This window comes from Nicotiana tomentosiformis, chromosome 1, assembly GCF_000390325.3.
Source record: "Nicotiana tomentosiformis chromosome 1, ASM39032v3, whole genome shotgun sequence".
In the NCBI taxonomy this organism is placed as follows: domain Eukaryota; kingdom Viridiplantae; phylum Streptophyta; class Magnoliopsida; order Solanales; family Solanaceae; genus Nicotiana; species Nicotiana tomentosiformis.
Genome location: NC_090812.1, coordinates 97,301,048 through 97,323,303, shown reverse-complemented (window position 1 = coordinate 97,323,303; position 22,256 = coordinate 97,301,048). Strand labels below are relative to the sequence as shown.

Here is a 22,256-nt window from a genome sequence, read left to right as displayed (position 1 = left end):
TCGCTTCGCAACTAAATTCAAGATTCCAATAAACTTTTGCCTCACGAATTAATGTCCGAAAGCTTCAAATCTAGTCACAAACAATTCAATATTCTCAACACAAATCGTAGGAATTAATTCCATATGAAATTACTAATTTTCCGGATTAAAATTCGAAATTCATTTCAAAAACCGACAGTGGGATCCACGCCTTGAATCCCGAAAAAATTCACGTAATCCGAACACCCATTCCGATACGAGTTTCACCATACAAAAATTATCGAATTCCGATATTGGATTGGCTTTCAAATCTTAAATTTTTGTTTTTGAAAGATTTTATAAAAATCTGATTTTTCTTCCATAAATTTACGGATTCATGATGTAAATGAGTATGGAATATGAAATATAACTAATTTCGGATAAAGAATACTTACCCAACTCAAACTCGTGAAAAGTTTCTCTGAAATCTCCCAAAACCGAGGTCTAAAACTCTAAAAATGAACAAAAATATCGGACTTCGGACATATATATTCTGTCCAGGCAAGTGGCATCTATGAGATGCAACTTGCCTCAAAATTTCCAAGCCAAAAATTGCGGTACCAGCATTCAGTCAATCGATCATAACTTTCTGTACTTTATCTTTCTGGAAACTAGAATCAAAGGGCTACAACTTTCATGTTTTGATAATTTTCAGATTCCTTATAGATTGCGAGATATAAGCTTCCAAAGTGAGCTCTGCGCATCAGAAATTTCGCACACTGCTGTAAAAAACCAGCAGTTAAAAATGACCTAAAAATGGTCCGAAACCACTCCGAAACTCATCCGAGCCCCTCGGGACCCCGTCCGAAGTCACCAACAAGTCTCAAAACATATTATGGACCTACTCGACGTCTCAAATCACACATAACAACGGCGAAACTACAAATCGCGCGTCGATTCGGACTTATGAGTTTATGAAATTTTCAATTCTATAACTCGCGCTGAAACATGTCAAATCAATTCGGAATGAACTAAAATTTTGCATGCTAGTCATAAATAACATAATGGAGCTATTACAATTTTCAGAATCGAATTATGACCCCGATATCAATAAAGTCATCTTCCAATTAAACTTTTCAAAAATCTTTTATTTTCCAACTTTCGCCAAAATGCGCTGAATTGTCCTACGGACTTCCAAATCCAAATCCGAACATTCGCCTAAGTCCAAAATTACCATACGAAGCTATTGAAATCATCAAAATTTTATTCCGGGGTCGTTTGCTCAAAAGTCAAATCTTCGGTTAAACTTTAGAAATTCAAGCTTTATAAAATCAAACCTTTTATCTTTTTCAAAAACTAACGGAAAATGTACCTACGTACCTCGGAATAACTTCAAATTTTATACATAAGTCATAAATATTATTGCAATGCTGATAGAACTCTCGGAATCTAAATCGGGACCTGGTATCAATAAAAACCCAATTATGACCAAATTTAGGAATTCTTAAACCTTTAAATTTCTAGTTTTCGTTAAATGTCGATAATTTGAGCTAGGGACCTTCGAATTCGATTCTGGGCATACGCCCAAGTCCCAAATTACGATACGGACCTATTAGAACTATCAAAATAATAATCCGGGTCTGTTGGTTCAAAACGTTGACAGAAGTCAACTCAGTTGAGTTTTAAAGTTCTATTTCATATTTTAATTAATTTTTTATATAAAAACTTTCCGAAAAAAATTACGGACTGTGCACGCAAGTCGTGGAATATTGAATAGTTCTTTTTGAGGTCTCAAAACATAGAAATAAATATTTAAAATTAAAGATGACATATTGGGTCATCACAATATATGTCTATATACCACATATATGCTATATATTGATACCCAATTTTGCCCTCATATTTTTCAAAATACATATACACTTTCAAAATATCATATTTGCATCAATATTCAGTTTATAAACCTATACAATCATTTTCTATAATTTTTCAAAAAATTTTAGAGCTTTAAATTTATTTTCCTGTATTTAAATTATATGTAAATATCTAGTAATTATCCTTTTAAATTATTTTGTAATGACTTAGTTACCTAAAATAATTATTTTGCACCTATAATAAATGTTTCAAACATTTTATCTCATCCCATATAATTACATTAGCATTTTTTAAGCTATGTATTTAATTTTGCAATAATGGCCTATATTCATATACAAATGCTCCTTATTTATACTATGTGTCAAAAATAGCATTTTTATAATGTTAAATTATTATTCTTAATCATTTTAGTGCATAAAAAAATATATTTCACTCATTCACTAATTATTTTGCTAAATTATACGCGTTTAAGAGCTGGCCCAATTTTGAGTTATTCTCAGACCAAACAAACCCAAATCCTTGGCCCAAAACCTCAAGCCCAATCCCAGGCAACCCTGCCCAGTCCAAAACTGACCCAAACCCCCTTAAACCACAGTCGTTGATCAAGAACGATCAACGGCTCACAACCCTCAACCCCTCTTCTCTTATAACCCAATCCCTAAACCCTAGAGACCATTGTCTCTGTCTAGCTGCCCTCAAACGCTCCCCCCTCACCAAAAACCCTAATCGCCGCCTTCCCCAAAATTTTCTCCTAATCCCGGCTACAATGGGATTTTACTCTTATTTACTTACCATATTTGTATGTTTCCGCTACTGGTTGATTCTCCATGATATCACCTAGTACTTGCCTAAATATGAAAAGTACTACCTCTCCGATTTTGTCCGAATGAGTCCTATTTCTTGAATCTGGACCGTATTTCATCTACACGTGTCTGATTCTACGTTGTGTGAGTCCGATTTCATTTGGATTTCTGCTGATTTACACTTTCCTTAAATAATTAGGGTTTACCAGATTCCTCTCTTAAATCGATTTCAAATTGATTTGCATGTTGTCTTTCCTTATTTGTTGCTTAATTTACTCTGTTTCCTTATGTCTTTGCTCGATTTTTGACTGCTATATAAACTCCCTCATTTTCCCTTCTGAGGGGGAACGGGAAAAGAATTGATTCTTACTAAAATTTGATTTTTTTTGCTACTCTTTTGCTTGGTATTCTGTACTGGCTGGCTGATAGCCAAGGCCATTAAAATTTTGTTACTTGTTCTTGGTGCGAGCATTGTCCTGAGTTCATTGAAGCTCTTGGGAACTTTGATGCATCGAGGTTTCTGGGTTCTTGTGGATCTTTTGTTCTTTATTATTGTCCGTTAACTGGAAAGCTACTTGACTCTTGCAATTTCATCCCTATGTGCCTTTGATTTGCATGTGTTCTCGCCTCTGAAATTCCTGGCTTAATATGTTTTTCTGGATTACTTTTGTGCACGATTTTGTTAATTTTACTTTGTTCTAAGTGTTTTAGCATCTAACTTCTTCCTAATGCTACTAGTTCTGAGTATGCCTAAGTCTGACTTGGATAATCTGATCCTCTTAAGTGTATGGGTGTCTGGATGTTCCCTAATACATGCTTACTTGCTTTGTCCTTAATCTCTATAATGAATACTTCATACTTGTGTTAGAACTTCCTGTGGTAATTGTGACATGTTCACTTGCTCTTTTGTTACTCAGTATGATCCCCCTGCCCCATTAGTGATTGACTAAGATCTTGGCAGTCATCTCAACTTGATCTCTCTACCATGTTTGAACTATTTTGCTTTATGACATAACTTAGATCTTCTCTAGTTGGTTAGTCTATTATATTAATCCCAGAATACCTATATGTGTTTGCTATCACACACTGTCCTGAATCTCTGCAATGTCTGTCTTGCATGTACAGTGTGTTGCAATTTGTATTAAAACCATTTTCTATCGACTATGATCTTGCTTCCATGCTAATATGTTTCCAATATGTCTTTTATTCATTTGATACCCTGTCTCTTCTAGTGTTTATCACAATGTCTAAATACTTATTAGCATGACCCTAAGATGCATGCTTAGCTTAATCCGAACCTCTTAGGTCTCAATTGGTTTAATGTCATGAATGATAATCTACGTATATCTTGCAAACCTATTTCTTCCCTAATTTCTTTCAATATGAGGATATCTATGTGGTACTTTGCTGTATTGCTGAACCTACTGGCCTATTTGATTAATTACTCTATATGCTCAATTTGGCTATGTCTACTTTAGGATATGAATGTTTCTCCTAACTTCTGTCCATTTTCCTCACTGGCAACTTATGCTATTCTGAACTCTTCATTCTTAGCCAACTAAAATCCAAGGCTACCTAGGTTCTATTATTGGCCTCCCTAGTGTGAGCACTGCTCAGGGTCCAATTGAGACCCTCGTGAACTCTGACATACTAGGGCTTGGTCCTTAGTCACTCCCTCAATCTCATACTGTTCCTATTCACTCTACTTCCACCTGTTATGTGTTGTGTACTTTAATTAGCTTATTTAAATGGTGCAATACTTGGTGCCATGGTTGAGTAAACTGGTTCTAGACCCCTCTATGGATCCCTGAGTCATGTATTAAATGTGGCTCTTTTTTGAAGGCATGAGTATGCTGTGTAAGAGCTATTGAAGGCCCAGGCAATGCTGGGTATTTATTAGGCCTGCCATGGGCCTCTTATCACTGTTATGTAATACTGTTACTTTTACTCATTATTGGGCCTGTAATAATCTTTGTATAAACAATTGGGGTTGTTAGTAAAACGGAATGGGGTAGATTTTAATATTTACATGCGATGGGTAGATAACATGCTTATAGGACTTGATAATGTGTTTGCTATATGTGTAGTTCATTCTCTATGTACACTATAGAAATCATGCTATTAGGAGAAGCATACACTCACACTACTTGTCTACTAGCAAAGCATGAGCTCAAATGCTTCAATTATCCTTGTTGCTACATGTTATTAGAAAACATGACCATAGAAAATAAATATCGTTGAACTTTCCTTCAATTTGCATTGTTAGAAATCTTGCCTATAGGATTTGGATCATTTCATTTGCTACTGTATCGCACTGTTCACTAGAAACCATGAATATAGGACTAAGTATAACAATAAAATCAGTTCCAAGTGCTAATCGTTAAAGATCATGCCTATAGGATACCACAATTCGCCCTAATAACTGTTAATGATGCCCCTCTCAACATTGTTTATTGTTCACTTAGACCACTATCAAAGCGTGAGTAATTCTGGGTTTCTCCCGATAGATTCCATTGTTTTACTGCGTAAGTCACCTAGACACAACAGGGTAAATAACTGGAAATCTGTAGTTTCAACAATCAATATGCGACAACTGTACAATCCTGTCTATATGCGACGCTTGGTTTCTGAAACTGCTTGCATGCCTTAACGCCTTGTCAAATAGAAATCATGTCTATATGGATTTAAGTTCTTAATTCTGAAACTGCTCAACATACAATTTGTCTTGCGTGCATTTGCTTCTTAAGTGTGGAGGCAAACTTGAACCTTGACTGCCTATATGTGAAGTCTAATATGTTTTGTATGTTGCCTAGTTTAGACATTTCTGAGCAGCCTAAGTGAGGTCTAGAACTATCCAAAGTAAAGGTCCAATACCTCCTGGACCACAGGTACGGGACGGGTAGTGCACGCATAGGGTACGACCTATAATTGAATTAAAATGCTTTTAGGTAACAACTTTAACATAGTAATCGGGTAGCAGGAGATGATAGTCCATGCCCGCTCAATAATATGAGTAACACCCCATCTTGAGGGAGTTACGAAGTATTATTTATGTTACACGGGATGATCCTTTAGTCTAAAAAACTTAGGACCCCCTCCTCTTTATATGTTGTTATTAGATCTAAATAGTGGTATCCCTATATTTGCACTAAGAGCTATATTAATCATGTTGTAATAAAGTTCTGTGACTTCTGAGCTCCTTTTGTTTATTTGATTACCTAGCTTAATCACAATCTACGTAATCTTAAGTTCAGTCGGGACCCATAATTGTGGACCTCGAGGAGTGCTTAACATCTTCTCTTTCAGGTAACTTTAGCCCTTACCCGATCTTTGGTGGAGTTGACTAGTCAAACAGAGTTATTTGCATAATAGGTGCCCTAACGCACCTTAAACCGTTAGGTGGCGAACTCTCCTTTTTTAATACCTCCTTAAAAGAGTTGTCATATGTCGAAACCCGATTTCGCGAGAAAAAAGGGGCGCGACAGCATGGCGATTCTGCTGGGGATACTTAGGTTCTTACCATAATGAACTTGGCTTATGTGGATTAGTTTTCTTTGTTATAAAACGCACTTTCCTTTTCTATCTTTATTTGTTAAATTTTGCTATTACATGCACATCCATTTCCCATTCGCCTTTACTTGTTTAAACCCGTTATAACATGCACGTCCCTTCCCTTTTCCGCCTTTATTTTCTTAAATTTGTTACGACATGCACATCCCTTTCCCTATTCGCCCTTATTTGCTCTAACTGCTCTTCATTTGTTTAAAGACTACTATATTGTTTGCTTTATTATATTTTCGCATATATTCCACGGACTAACTTCTTCCTTTGTCTCTCTTTTATGTTTTACCTTAATATTGTATTTACCATTTTTTACATATTTATCATGCAAATACTTGGAAATGTGTTATTATCTTTGCATAAAGCATGCTCCACATCATATTCCACTCATGCCCAACTAATACCATAGCGGCACTTGATGAGTGTCTGCGCTCTTCCAAAATTACCCTTTAAATTGGAAACGCTTATTTGCGGTAAACTAGTCGATCAGCGGTGCAGTCGGCGGTTGCGTGCCTTTCCCTCTCAAGTTGTCCACTTGAGAGCATCGGTTTAGACCCTTCTAGAAATCTCATTTCAATATCAACGGTGCATACATCATGTCAAACCTAGTATGGGTTAGAACTTTGTCCACGTGATAATCCACAAAGATAAGCCTTGTTCAAAGCCCAACGAGATTTTCATAATCTCAATGGACACCATCACGTTATGTGCATTACTTGGAGAAAACATGTCAATATGTTGATCGTTAATGTGTAAATAGTCAGACCCGGAGGGGGAAAGGGCTAACTCTATTTGTTTTACAGAAAATGAGGCACGAAGTTCCTAGGTTCGGCATGGTTCAAAACATCCCACCTTTGCTTCTTGATTGGTGGAACAACCTCTCACCTAGTGATAAGAATCATGTGAAAAGGGTCCTCGGAAATTTACCTTCCTTATTGGACATTCGGCCAAATAACGCATTGATTGAGGCCGGCGCTATGTTTTAGGATGAGACAAGAGGCTTCGCTAGGCTGCCATGGATAGTCCGGGTTTATTAGTACCAGAAAATCGCACTCCCCACGGTTTTTTGAAAATGATAGGTTTCAAGAAAAATGATGAATTACTCTGTCTGAAGGAGTCATACATACCATTTCAATTCCTTTATGAACGTTATGGGCATAGCAAGTCATATCACCTTTACCGTAATAAACTTGCCATTACTTCTTTGGGTTGGACACATCGCAGAGTTTTCGTGTTCATTGTCTATTTCTTGGGGTTGTTGATATTTCCGATGAAATGGGGAAGTATCCACACTCGCTTAGCCATGGTCTCTAGGACTCTAATGGAAGTAATTGAAGGACAAACTTACACTATCATCCCCATGATCTTGGCTGAAATGTACCGAGCTCTAGATCGATGCAAGCAGGGGTCTGGGCATTTCGAGGGCTATAATTTGTTGTTACAGGTTTGGTTATTAGAACATTTCCAGAGAGGTGAATATCGTCAGGAACTTCTGCGACGACCATTGAATGACTACATAGCCTACCATCATCCAAAAAGAATGACATTTATCCCAGATAGGTTCACGCAACCTGGAAATACTGTGAGCTGAGTGCGTTTCTTCAGCAATTTGACTGACAAAAGGGTACATTAGATGTTCGAATGGTTCCCTAGCAGCGAGTTCATCATCAGGTCAAGAGAAACCACTCATTTAGTGTTGATCGGGTTAAGAGGAATCTATCCTTATGCTCCTATAAGAGTAATGAGGCAAGCGGGAAGAAAGCAGGTTATACCTCGGGTTTCTAACATGGTCCAGTATAAAGCAGACTTTAAAGGGAACATCATTCCATTCAAGTTCGAGGCGCAGCATATGATCAAAAGGTCATTGTAGAGAAAGACACTATCAAGCCAGACAGGTACCATGCCGGTCATGTATACTTCTACCCATCATAGTTGGTAGATGATATAGCGGGAGATGTCAAGCCAGGGATTAATCTGAAAAATAGGGTTATAGATGACGCTGCTGAAGCATAAGTCAAGTATAGGATGCTGCGCAAGAGGGTTTTCGAGTCTGAAGATAGACATTTGGAATAGCACAAAGTGGATATGGAAGCCATCGGCAAATGGAAAGAAATTGCTACTAAATCAATAGAAAGATTAGAATATTTGGATCAAGGGTTGATGGAGCTTGAGGGAAATATAATAAAGAGGTTTTCAGATTGTAAGAACACGGATGGCAATGAAAGGGGGCATCTAGCAAAGGCTTACCTATTGTTGGATATGCGCGACCTGGGGAATCTGATTGATGGAGTCAAGAGAGCTAAGCACGGGGAAGGTCCTTCTGGGACCAAATATATTAGAAAATGATGTTCTTTGCTGCTTTTTAGCTTAGTTTTAGATTTCGAATGTAATAAGGCAAATGCCATTACTAACTTTTTTTATTATTGTCATTTTAGTAAGGATTTGATTGATTTTCGCATTAATGAAATGACATAATTATTGGCATAAATTTTCTCCAAGTCTATGTGTCGCTTAGGCCTACCTCGGGCACAACGAGGTCCCCCAAATTAGGACGCGAATTTATTTGCTGATTCGGCAACACATGTTCAATATTGCAAACATCCTTTCAATATCCTTTACTGACTTGGTTACCTTTTTTGTTTTTCTTTTCTTTTGTTTATTCCCATTCCCCAAAGGTTGGTTTGTACATACTGGCATCATCCGCATATCACACTAGATATAGAGGTCATCCACCTCCTCCTCCACCAAGTGATCCTAAAGGCAGAAGCAAAGGGAAAGGAAAAATGGACGATTTAAGCAGTATCAGAAAGGACAATGCAGAGAACGTTGAAACCTCGGACAGTCTGAATACTCCAGCACAGAATGAATTGGTCCTACGTCTCGAACAGAAATTATTGGAGCTATATGGGGAACTTGAGCAGGTCCGGAACTTGGCAAACCTTTCGCTCACCCTAAACGTCCCCGACCTTAACAAATAAAACACAAATGTCCAAAACCCGCTACCTCCCCAAAACACACAAAATCTGCAAAATCCTCCCGCACCACATCAATACGCCACACCTCCTCAGAACCACAATCCTCTACCGATACCTACTCCTCAACAACACCGTCACCACCCAACTCAATACCCACAAACAATCACATACCACACCCCTTCAAATGCACCACAGCTTACTCCCGACCCGCAAAACTCTACCAATGACCATCATTATGCCCAGATTCCTGGAGTCCATTAAAGCAATGCCATATATATGGAAACCTTACCCCACACCCCACAACAAACCCCATACATACCCGAATCCGTCGAGAAGGACCAGCTCATCAAGAACAGGGAAGAGGAACTCAAGAAACTTACTGGCAGAGTTCAAAGTGTCGAAGGGTAAAATGCATTGAGGGTTTGAATTATGAAGATTTGTGTACTCAGCCAGATGTAGAACTGCTAGAGGGTTACAAACCTCCTAAGTTTGAAATGTTCGACGGAATTGGTGATCCGAAGGTGCACTTGAGAACATATTGCGACAAGCTTGTAGGAGTTGGCAGGGATGAAAGAATCCACATGAAGCTGTTCATGAGGAGCCTCACCGGAGATGCCCTATCTTGGTACATCATCCAGAACCCAAAACAATGGGTTAATTGGGTGAGCATGGCATCAGATTTCATGGATCGATTCAGGTTTAACACAGAAAACACACCTGACATTTTCTACATTCAGAATCTCAAGAAGAGGCCAACGGAAACTTTCCATGAGTACGCTACTTGGTGGAGGTCTGAAGCTGCAAAAGTAAGGCCAGCATTGGAAGAAAGACAGATGAATAAGTTCTTCGTCAGAGCTCAGGATCCGCAATACTACGAAAGACTGATAGTTATTGAAAACCATAAATTTTCTGACATCATCAAATTGAGAGAAAGAATAGAAGAAGGGATCAAAAGCGGAATGGTGACAAATTTTGAAGCACTCCAAGCTATAAATAAAGTCTTACAGTCAGGAGGTATCTCCAAAAAGAAAGAAGTAGGTGTGGTGATGGTAGCCCAAGGTCCAAAGTTTCCTCTTACATACCAAACACCTCCACCCACATATCAGCCTTCACCTCCCAGATACTAACAACCTACCGCCACTTACCATACCTATAACACCCAACCAGCATACTACCACTCACCATCAGCCTGCCAAAACTACCAAAAACCTAGACCAAGTTTCGACCGCAGACCACCCACATAATACACCCCAATTGCTGAACCTATAGACCAGATGTATGAGAGACTGAAGGTTGCCGGTTATATCACTCCCATTCCTGTTGTTGCTATGAAAAAATCTTCCCAGTGGATTAACCCAAATAAGACGTGCCTATCACTCAGGCGTGAAAGGTCATACTATTGATGAGCGTCGTACTTTAAAGGATAAGATTCATACATTAATTGACACCAAATTCATACAGGCAAAGGAGGCTGCACCCAATGTCCTTAACAATCCCCTCCCAGATCACAGGGGTGGAGGGGTAAACGTGATAGAGACCGATAAAGAATGGGATTCAGATGGGTCAATTGGACTCATTTGAGAAGGGGATAATTCCGAAACATCTCCAGTCACTCTCACACCTATCATGGTACAGACTCAAGCACCAATTGAAGTTGAGGTAGTTGTACCAACTCCGTTTGAGGTTGAAGTAACAATGCCCTTCACCGTGATGGTAGCACCTACGCTGTCTTATAAGTCTAATGCTATACCATGGGATTATTTTACGGAAGCAACAAGGAAAGAAAAGGCAAAAATGGAAGAAACAGGTGCAGCGCAAGGCATGACCGGAATTGGTAGGATTTATACACCCGAGTATTTTGGGAGGAACAAGAAAAGAAGCCGCCTCTAAACCGCTTGTCATTGAGACTGGCCCAGATGATCTTTGGAGAAAGGTGCAGGCAAGAGAGTATTCTGTGGTGGACCATCTGAACAAAACCCCTGCTCAAATATCCACTTTATCACTGCTGCAAAACTCCGAGGCACATAGGAATGCCCTGATGAAGGTGTTGAATGAAGCCTATGTACCTAAAAACATCACCAGTGGAGAGATGGCCAACATGGTAGGGCAAGTGTTGGAAAGCCACAATATCACTTTTCATGAAGACGAGCCGCCACCAGAAGGACTAAGTCACAACACGACACTACATATCACAGTGTAGTTTTGAGGACAAGTTCATTGCCAGAGTCCTGATAGATGGGGGTTCGAGTCTTAACATATGTCCACTAACTACTCTCAAAAGATTGGGTAGAGGCCTACACGAGATACAAGCGGGAAGTATGAATGTGAAAGCATTTTATGGGTCTCAAAGGGCCACAATTGGGGAGACCAACCTCAGCCTACAGATAGGCCCAACCTGGTTTGATGTTGAGTCTCAAGTGTTGGACATATCTGCTACCTACAGCCTATTATTGGGACAACCTTGGATACATGCCGCTGGGGCCGTAGCTTCTACTCTACATCAGGTCGTGAAGTTTGAGTGGAACCATCAGGAAGTGATCATCCATGGGGATGGAAGTAATCCCATTTACACCAATCAAACTGTTCCGGTCATCGAGAATAGAAGGAAGTTGGGTGGAGAACCATACCATCGCATCGAGCGCGTCAATGCAATTGAAAGGGACAAATGGTGGAGCAATAAGATAGAAGGCATATTGGCATGGACAGGGTATTAACCTGGCAAGGGTCTTGGTAAGAATCTCCAAGGGATCACCAAACTGATACAGCTAAAGCGTCACGGCACAACTTTTGGGCTTGGGTATGAATACACCTGGCATGAGTATCGAAATTGGTCGCCACCATGGCGTGGTCCTTATTACCCTCTAGAGCAACCAATACTATATTTGAGCCAATCATTTCATCAAGCTGACATGATGTGGGAATCCAAAGAAGATGAAGTTCTAGCTGGCATAAAGAATCTGTTTTGGATGATGAAGACATGGATTGCAGTACGATAGTTGAGGAGGAGGAGGATGAGGAAGGCCTTATTATTCAGACTGTGGAGAAGGGAGTTGTTCTCAAGAACTGGACTGCTGTATCAAGGGCCCGTCGAGTTCCTGGGTAGCCTGGCAATTAGCATCATTTATTTTGAAAGCAATTTTATGAGCATCTAAGACATTTTCAGTATTTTGTTTTAAGCATATTTTGTTTTGAAATAATTGCTCGAGTCATCGAGCCGCACTTGTTTGACGTTTTCAAGATTTATCTAATGTATTGTTATTTTTAGTATTTATTATTATTCTTTACATTTTTTCTCTACAGCATTATTATTACCTATCTCGATGAACCTACGACTATGACATGTAATAAGACAGCGCAACAAAAGGATAGTGATTCAGAGGATCTGGAAGAGGATGTAATACTTGAGGAAATTGTCAGAGAAGTGGAAAATTTTGAAAACAAGCCTAAATCCAATTTGGATGAGACCGAAATAGTTAATTTGGAAGACTCCGAAATAGTCAAGGAAACACGTGTAAGCATTCACCTATCACCGTCAGAGAAGGAAGAGTACATCCGGTTCTTGAAGGAGTATGATGATATTCTTGCATGGTCCTATGATGATATGATCGGTTTGATCATGTCCATAGTGGCTCATAAATTACCTACCAACCTTATGTGTCCACCTGTAAAGTAGAAGCTCAGAAAGTTCAAACCAGATATGAGTCTGAAAATAAAGGAGGAAGTCACCAAGAAGATCAAAGCCAAGGTTCTCAGAGTGGTTGAATATCTGACTTGGTTGGCTAACATTGTGTCGGTTCCAAAGAAAGATGAGAAGGTCAGAGTGTGTGTCGACTATCAGGATTTAAACAGAGCAAGTCCCAAAGATGATTTCCTTTTTGCCCAATATACACATACTGATTGACAATTGTGCCAAGCATGAACTCCAATCCTTTGTGGATTGCTTCGCGGGATATCATCAGATCTAGATGGATGAAGAAGATGCCGAAATGATAGCCTTTATTATACCATGGGGAGTATATTGTTACAAAATGATGTCGTTTGGCCTAAAGAATACTGGAGCCACCTATATGAGGGCCATGACAACCATTTTTCACGACATGATACACAAAGAGATAGAGGAGTACGTGGATGACATCATCATCAAATCCAAGAGAAGCACAGATCATATAGCAGATTTAAGGAAATTTTTTGATCGACTTCGAAGATACAACCTGAAACTAAATCCCGCAAAATGTGCCTTCGGAGTCCCTGCTGGAAAGTTGTTAGGGTTCATCGTCAGTCGTCGAGGAATTGAACTAGACCCGTCAAAGATCAAGGCTATCCAAGATTTTCCACCTCCGAAGAACAAGAAAGATGTGATGCGTTTCTTGGGGCGTCTCAATTACATCAGCCATTTCATAGCATAATCAATTGTGATCTGTGAACCGATTTTCAAAATGTTAAAGAAAAATGCTGCAATAAGTTGGACTGAAGAATATTAGAAATCCTTTGACAAAATCAAGGAATATGTATCCAAACCACCTGTTCTGGTCCCACCAGAACCTGGGAGACCTCTGCTACTCTATTTATCTGTACTGGATGGAGCTTTCGGTTGTGTCTTGGGACAACACGATGATACGGGAAGAAATAAATATTCCATATACTATCTAAATAAGAAGTTCACACCCTATGAAGCACGATATTCTTTGCTGGAGTGCACTTGCTGCGCTTTGACGTGGAAAACTCAGAAGTTAAGGCACTACTTATATGCCTACACCACATATCTCATATCAAGAATGGATCCGTTAAAATACATCTTCCAAAAGCCCATGCATACGGGAAGGTTGGCAAAATGGCAGATACTACTGTGTGAGTTCGACATCATCTATGTAACTCAAAAGGCATTCAAGGGGCAAACGTTGGCAGATCATCTGGCAGAAAATTCTGTGGGTGGAGAATACGAACCACTGAAAACGTATTTTCCTGATGAAGAGGTATCATTCATAGGAGAAGATATCAACGAAACCTATGATGGTTGGAGAATGTTCTTCGATGGAGCTGCAAACTTCAAAGGAGTAGGTATTGGAGCAGTTTTAGTATTAGAAACAGGTCAACACTATCCAGTATCCGCAAAGCTCGGGTTTCCATGTACCAACAATATGTCAAAATATCAGGCCTGCATCTTGGGGCTCAAGTTGGCCATTGACATGAACGTTCAGGAATTGCTGGTAATTGAAGATTCAGACCTTTTGGTACATCAGGTTCTAGGAGAATGGGTTACAAAGAATACCAAAATATTGCCATATTTGTACTACGTACAAGAGTTGATGAAGAGATTCACAAAAATAGAGTTCAAACATGTTCCGAGAATCCAGAATGAGTTCGCAGATACGTTGGCCACTCTATCTTCCATGATACAACACCCAGACAAGAATTTCACCGATCCTATTCCAGTAGGGATCCATAATCAGCCAGCTTATTGTGCTCATGTTGTAGAAGAAACTGATGGGAATCTGTGGTTCCATGACATCAAAGAATACTTGGCAAAAGGAGAGTACCCGGAGCACACAAATCATACTCAGAAACGCACACTCCGAAGATTGTCCAACCATTTCTTCCAAAGTGGAGGAATTCTGTACAGAAGGACTCCAGATCTAGGATTATTATGGTGTGTCGATGCCAAGGAAGCATCCAAATTGCTCGAAGAGATACATCCCGAAACTTGCGGACCACACATGAATGTCTTTGTTTTAGCCAAGAAGATATTAAGACCAGGATATTTCTGGATGACTATGGAAACGGACTGCATCGGGTATGTCCAAAAGTGTCATCAATGCCAAGTACATGCGGATATGATACGAGTGCCACCCAATGAACTCAATGCAACAAGTGCACCTTGGCCTTTCTCCGCTTGGGGGATGGATTTCATCGGTCCAATCGAACCCGCCGCTTCAAATGGGCACATGTTCATTCTAGTGGCCATAGACTATTTCACAAAATGGGTTAAAGCCGCATCTACAAGGCTGTAACTAAAAAGGTCATCGCAGATTTCATTAGGGATCGTATTATCTATCGATTCGGGGCATCGGAATCAATCATCACCGACAATGCCGCCAACCTTAACAGTGATTTGATGAAATCCATGTGTGAAACCTTCAAGATCAAGCATAAGAATTCCACTGCATACAGGCCACAAATGAATGGAGTTGGGGAAGCCGCCAATAAGAACATCAAGAAGATATTAAGGAATATGGTAGATAATCACAAACAATGGCACGAGAAGTTACCATTTGTCCTACTTGGATATCGTACCATGGTTCGTATATCAACTGGGGCAACTCCTTATTTGCTGGTCTATGGCACTGAAGCCGTCATTCCCGTCAAAGTGAAAATTCCTTCTTTGAGAATCATACAAGAGGCTGAACTCAGTGATGCATAATGGATACGAAGTCATTATAAACAACTGGCTCTCATTGATAGAAAAAGAATGAACGCAGTATGTCACAGTCAACTTTACCAGAACATAATGTCCAGAGCTTTCAACAAAAGGGTCAGGCCTCGACAATTCACACCGGGGCAGCTGGTGCTGAAGCGGATCTTCCCGCATCAAGATGAAGCCAAAGGAAAAATTTTACCCAATTGGAAAGGGCCCTACATGGTTCACAGAGTACTAACAGGAGGAACGCTCATACTCGCAAAGATGGACGGAGAAGTTTGGCCAAAACCAATCAACTCAGACGCAGTCAAGAGATACTATGTTTAGATTATTTACATTTCTTCTTGTAATTGAACTACGCTTGACTTGATTCCCGTTTAAGAGGGGATACGTAGGCAACCCTGTGGGTTCGGTCACATATCAATAAATCTTCATTTTTGCCATGCTCAGAAACTGGGGGAAATTTTTGAGTAGGACCCTCAAAATTCTAAATCAAGTCCAGCCAATTTCGTCATACGCAGAACAATCAAAGAATTGCTTTTAAACTGGGGCAGAATTTTGAGGAGGACCCTCAAAATTCTAGAGCAAGGAAGTCGCAATGTCTCTAAAATATGTCACAGTCATTGGTTCATCTAAATAACTTAGTTGATATTGCATACTACTATATTTTAAATAACTATATTCATCAAATGAACACATCTCTTTCGAAAAACTTTATTTCTATAAACAACTAGATGTTACCCAGGGTGACTCAAACAGGATCTCAAGACAGGAGCACATGCAAAGCAGAAGACAAAAGCGTGAACCAACCTTCCCCTACAAAACTCACTATTTTTCTTTGGATACAGACACAGTAAGACAATAATATCTGCAGACACATCAGGTCACTACCTTCAAGATAGCAGATTATCTATCCTAAGCATCTCCAGCTAAGAAGCACTCTACTATCACTCATCGTTTTCCTTACATTGAGACTAAACATTGTCTCCTATTTTGCATGAGGCTAAGCCCTGCCTCCCTAATTGCATAAGGCTAAGCACTGTCTTTCCTTGCATGAGACTAAGCATTGTCTCCTTTCTTTGCATCGAGACTAAGCATTGTCTCCTATTTGCATGAGACTAAGCATTGTCTCCTATTTGCATGAGGCTAAGACCTGCCTCCTTAACTGCATAAGGCTAAACATTGCCTTTGTTTGCTTGAGACTAAGCATTGTCTCCTATTTTGCATAAGGCTAAGCCCTGCCTCCCTAACTGCACAAGGCTAAGCACTCCATCTCCTTGCATGACACCAAGCATTGTCTTCTTTCTTTGCATGGGACTAAGCATTGTCTCCTATTTTGCATGAAGCTAAGCACCGCTTCCCTTACTTGCATGAGACTAAGCACTGTCTCCTATTTTGCATGAGGCAAAGCCCTTCCTCCCCCTCTTGCATACGGCTAAGCTCTGCCTTTTCCTCAAGATAAAATACTATCTCTACTACACCATCTAAGACCTAGCACTATCCTTTGTTCACCTGGGGCTAAGCGCTGCCCTCATCTTACACAAGACTAAGCCTTGTATTGTCTCATCTTCGCATGTGACCAGGCATCACATCTTTGCACTTCATAGGCTGAAATATCGCCATTTTGTTCGAAGGTGTCATAGTCCGAAGACATCATCCTCAGAGCCGGGAGACACTATTCCATGGCCTAAGGATCTCTCGAAATTGTACATTATTATTTAAAGACGTCAAAGTCCAAAGGCACCATCCTCATAACTCGAGGACATCATTTCATAGCCTGTGAATCCCTTATCATACACTTCATAGCCTAGGACGCCATGGTCTAAGGATATCATCCTCACCGTCCGAAGACAATCTTCATGGTCCAAAGGGAATTTGCATCAAGTTTGAATTTTCGCAATAACCCATATATATTTGTATGCATCGTGTTTTAAGTTTTGCAGGTAATCTAGGAAGTAACGTTCTCCTAGCGGGAGCAATCTTCACTTCGGTTTCCGTTCAACATTCACATCCCGCAATTACTTCAAACACAACCAATCACCATCAGTTACCCACTCTTACTTGATAACCGTTCAGATACTCGTTTTGAGACACATCCATAACATTTAAGACTCACATTCATGATTTCGTGCAAATTTATCTGATATTGTCCTACCCAAAAGAACCCTTTCCGAAGCATACGAACGTTCCTATAACAACTCCATCGGTTCAGTTCACTGTTGGATCCAAAACTACACACGGCCTGATTCCCATAACACCAGGGATATGTAGGCAACTCAGGAACTAGGGTTCGACCTCCATTTTTTAAATCGCCTCATTCGGTCAAAATCGGTCATCATTTTCTTTACCCAACAACTCTTTCATCATTCCCGGGTAAAGATGGGCAGCTGCTGATACCCAATTTTGCCCTCATATTTTCCAAAATACATATACACTTTCAGAATAGCATATTTGCATCAATATTTAGTTTACAAACCTATACAAGTATTTTCTATAATTTTTCATAATATATAGAGCTTTAAATTAATTTTTCTGTATTTAAATTATATGTAAATATCTAGTAATTATCCTTTTAAATTATTTTATAATGACTTAGTTACCTAAAATAATTATTTTGCACCTATAATTAATGTTTCAAAGATTTTATCTCATCCCATATAATTACATTAGCATTTTAAAGCTATTTATTTAATATTGCAATAATGGCCTATATTCATATACAAATGCTCCTTATTTATACTATTTGTGTCAAAAACAACATCTTATATTTTTATAATGTTAAATCATTATTCTTAATCATTTTAGTGCATAAAAATATATTTCACTCATCACTAATTATTTTTATAAATTATTTTGCTAAATTATACGTATTTAAGATCTAGCCCAATTTTGAGTTATTCTCGGACCAGACAAACCCAAATCCCAGGCCCAAAACCTCAAGCCCAATCCCAGGCAACCCTGCCCAGTCCAAAACCGACCCAGACCCCCTTAAACCACAGCCGTTGATCAAGAATGATCAATGGCTCACAACCCTCAACCCATCTTCTCTTATAACCCAATCCGTAAACCCTAGAGACCATTGTCTCTATCTAGCCGCCCCCAAATGCTCCTCCCCCACCAAAAACCCTAATCGCCGCCTTCCCCAAATTTTTCTCCTAATCCCGGCTACAATGGGATTTTCCTCTTATTTACTTACCATAGTTGTATGTTTCCGCTACTGATTGATTCTCCATGGTATTACCTAGTACTTGCCTAAATATGACAAGTACTACCTCTCTGATTCTGTCCGAATGAGTCATATTTCTTGAATCTGGACCGTATTTCGTCTACACGCATCTAATTCTACATTGTGTGAGTCCGATTTCGTTTGGATTTCTGTTGATTTACACTTTCCCTAAAAAACTAGGGTTTACCGGATTCCTCTCTTAAATCGATTTCAAATTGATTTGCATGTTGTCTTTCCTTATTTGTTGCTTAATTTACTCTATTTCCTTATGTGTTTGCTCGATTTTTTACTGCTATATAAACCCCCTCATTTTCCCATCTGAGGGGGAACGGGAAAAGAATCGATTCTTACTAAAATTTGGTTTTTTTTTCTACTCTCTTGCTTGGTATTCTGTACTGGCCGGCTGAAAGCCAAGGCCATTAATATTTTGTTACCTGTTCTTGGTGCGAGCATTGCCCTGAGTTAATCGAAGCTCTTGGGAACTTTGACGAATCGAGGTTTCTGGGTTTTTGTGAATCTTTTATTATTTATTGTTGTCCGTTAACTGGTAAGCTACTTGACTCTTGCAATTTCATCCCTATGTGCCTTTGATTTGCATGTGTTCCTGCCTCTGAAATTCCTGGCTTAATATGTTTTTCTGGATTACTTTTGTGCACGATTTTGTTAATTTTACTTTGTTCTAAGTGTTTTAGCATCTAACTTCTTCCTAATGCTACTAGTTCTGAGTATGCCTAAGTCTGACTTGGATAATCTGATCCTCTTAAGTGTATGGGTGTCTGGATGTTCCCTAATACATGCTTACTTGCTTTGTCCTTAATCTCTATAATGAATACTTCATACTTGTGTTAGAACTTCCTGTGGTAATTGTGACATGTTCACTTTCTCTTTTGTCACTCAGCATGATCCCCCTACCCCATTAGTAATTGACTAAGATCTTGACAGTCATCTCAACTTGATCTCTCTACCCTGTTTGAACTATTTTGCTTTATGACATAACTTAGATCTTCTCTAGTAGGTTAGTCTATTATATTAATCCCAGAATACCTATATGTGTTTGCTATCACACATTGTTCTAAATCTCTGCAATGTCTGTCTTGTATGTACAATGTGTTGCAATTTGTATTAAAACCATTTTCTATCGACTATGATCTTGCTTCCATGCTAATATGTTTCTACATTGTCTTTTGTTCATTTGATACCCTGTCTCTTCCAGTATTTATCACAATGTCTAAATACTTATTAGCATGACCCTAAGATGCATGATTAGCTTTATCCGAACCTCTTAGGTCTCAATTGGTTTAATGTTATAAATGATAATCTACGTATATCTTACAAACCTGTTTCTTTCCCAATTTCTTTCAATATGAGGCTATTTATGTGGTGCTTTGCTGTCCTGCTGAACCTACTGGCCTATTTGATTAATTGCTCTATATGTTCAATTTGGCTATGTCTACTTTAGGATATGAATGTATCTCCTAACTTCTATCAATTTTCCTCACTGGCAACTTATGGTATTCTCGACTCTTTATTCTTAGCCGGATGAAAGCCAAGGCTACCTAAGTTCTATTATTGGCCTCTTTAGTGTGAGCACTGCTCGGGGTCCAATTGAGACCCTTGTGAACTCTGACACACTAGGGCTTGGTCCTTAGTCACTCCCTCAATCTCAAACTGTTCCTATTCACTCTACTTCCCCCTATTATGTGATATGTACTTGAATTGAGTGATTTAAATGGTGCAACACTCGGTGCCATGGTTGAGTAAACTGGTTCTGGACCCCTATGTGGATCCATGAGTCATGTATTAAATATGGCTCTTTGTTGAAGGTCTGGGTATGTTGTGTAAGAGCTATTGAAGGCCCAGGCAATGCTGGGTATTTATTAGGCCTGCCGTGGGCCTCTTATCACTGTTATGTAATACTGTTACTTTTACTCATTAGTGGGTCAGTAATAATCTTTGTATAAACAATTGGGGTTGTTAGTAAAAGGGAATGGGGTAGATTTTAATATTTACATGTGATTGGTAGATAACATGCCTATAGGACTTGATAATGTGTTTGCTATCTGTGTAGTTCATTCTCTATGTACACTATAGAAATCATATTATTAGGAGAAGCATACACTCACACTACTTGTCTACTAGCAAAGCATGAGCTCAAATGCTTTAATTATCTTTTTTGCTACATGTTATTAGAAAACATGCCCATAGGAAATAAATATCGTTGAACTTCCTTCAATTTGCATTGCTAGAAATCATGCCTATAGGATTTGGATCATTGCATTTGCTACTGTATCGTACTGTTCACTAGAAACCATGCCTATAGGACTAAGTATAATAATAAAATCAGTTCCAAGTGCTAATCGTTAAAGATCCTGCCTATAGGATACGATAATTCGCCCTAATAACTGTTAATGATGCCCCTCTCAACATTGTTTATTGTTCACTTAGACCACTATCAAAGCGTGAGTAATTTTGGATTTCTCTCGATAGATTCCATTGTCTTTACTGCGTAAGTCACCTAGACACAACAGGGTTAATAACTGGAAATCTGCAGTTTCAACAATCAATATGCGACAAATGTACAATCTTGTCTATGGGCGACGCTTGGTTTCTGAAACTGCTTGCATGCCTTAACGCCTTGTCAAATAGAAATCATGTCTATATGGATTTAAGTTCTTAATTCTGAAACTGCTCAACATACAATTTGTCTTGCGTACATTTGCTTCTTAAGTGTGAAGGCATACTTGAACCTTGACTGCCTATATGTGAAGTCTAATATGTTTTGTATGTTGCCTAGTTTTGACATTTCTGAGCAGCCTAAGTGAGGTCTAGAACCATCCAAAGTAAAGGTCCAATACCTCCTGGACCACAGGTACGGGACGGGTAGTGCACGCATAAGGTACGACCTATAATTGAATTAGAACGCTTTTAGGTAACAATTTTAACATAGTAATCGGGTAGCAGGAGATGATAGTCTATGCCCGCTTAATTATATGAGTAACATCCCATCTTGAGGGAGTTACGAAGTATTATTTATGTTACACGGGGTGATCCTTTAGGCTAAAAAACTTAGGACCCCCCTCATCTTTATATGTTGTTATTAGATCTAAATAGTTGTATCCCTATATTCCCACTAAGACCTGTATTAATCATGTTGTAGTAAAGTTCTGTGACTTCTGAGCTCCTTTTGTTTATTTGATCACCTAGCTTAATCATAATCCATGTAATCTTAAGTTCGGCCGGGACCCATAATTATGGACCTCGAGGAGTGCCTAACACCTTCTTTTTTAGGTAACTTGAGTACTTACCCGATCTTTGGTGGCGTTAACTAGTCAAACAGAGTCATTTGCATAATAGGTGACCTAACACACCTTAAACCGTTAGGTGACGACTCTGCTCTTTTAATACCTTCTTAAAAGAGTTGTCACATATCGAAACCCGATTTT

The 22,256-nt window shown here is 39.2% G+C and overlaps 1 long non-coding RNA gene across 1 annotated transcript in view; it reads left to right on the top strand.

The window, feature by feature from the left end:
* Window positions 1–22,256, top strand: part of LOC138900754 (uncharacterized) — a 38,284-nt gene that overhangs the window by 14,000 nt on the left and 2,028 nt on the right. The gene's annotated exons all lie outside the window — the stretch shown is intronic.